We start from the raw sequence: 727 nt of genomic DNA on the forward strand, positions 1-727 counted from the left end.
AGATGAATCTTGATCTTCTTCATCTCCCATCTTAATACAGCATCCCTTCTTAAAGGAATCTCGGACTTAGTCGATTTTTCATAAATTCTAAGAAAAACACATGTTAGGATGCAGCGAGATAAATGGGATGCTGCATGGAGATGAATCTTGCTCTTCTTCATCTCCCATCTTAATACAGCATCCCTTCCTAATGGCACCTCGGACTTAGCCGATTTTTCATAAATTCTAGGAAATTCATATGTTAGGATGCTGCGAGATGAATGGGATGCTGCATGGAGATGAATCTTGATCTCCTACATCTCCCATCTCAATACAGCATCCCTACTTAAAGGCATCTCGGACTTAGTCGATTTTTCATAAATTCATAGAAATTCATATGTTAGGATGCTGCGAGATGAATGGGATGCTGCATGGAGATGAATCTTGATCTCCTACATCTCTCATCTCAATACAGCATCCCTACTTAAAGCCATCTCGGACTTAGTCGATTTTTCATAAATTCATAGTAATTCATATGTTAGGATGCTGCGAGATGAATGGGATGCTGCATGGAGATGAATCTTGATCTCCTACATCTCTCATCTCAATACAGCATCCCTACTTAAAGGCATCTCGGACTTAGTCGATTTTTCATAAATTCATAGAAATTCATATGTTAGGATGCTGGGAGATGAATGGGATGCTGCATGGAGATGAATCTTGATCTTATTCATCTCCCATCTTAATA

This window comes from Anopheles ziemanni (assembly GCF_943734765.1).
Source record: "Anopheles ziemanni chromosome X unlocalized genomic scaffold, idAnoZiCoDA_A2_x.2 X_unloc_8, whole genome shotgun sequence".
Classification (NCBI taxonomy): Eukaryota; Metazoa; Arthropoda; class Insecta; order Diptera; family Culicidae; genus Anopheles; species Anopheles ziemanni.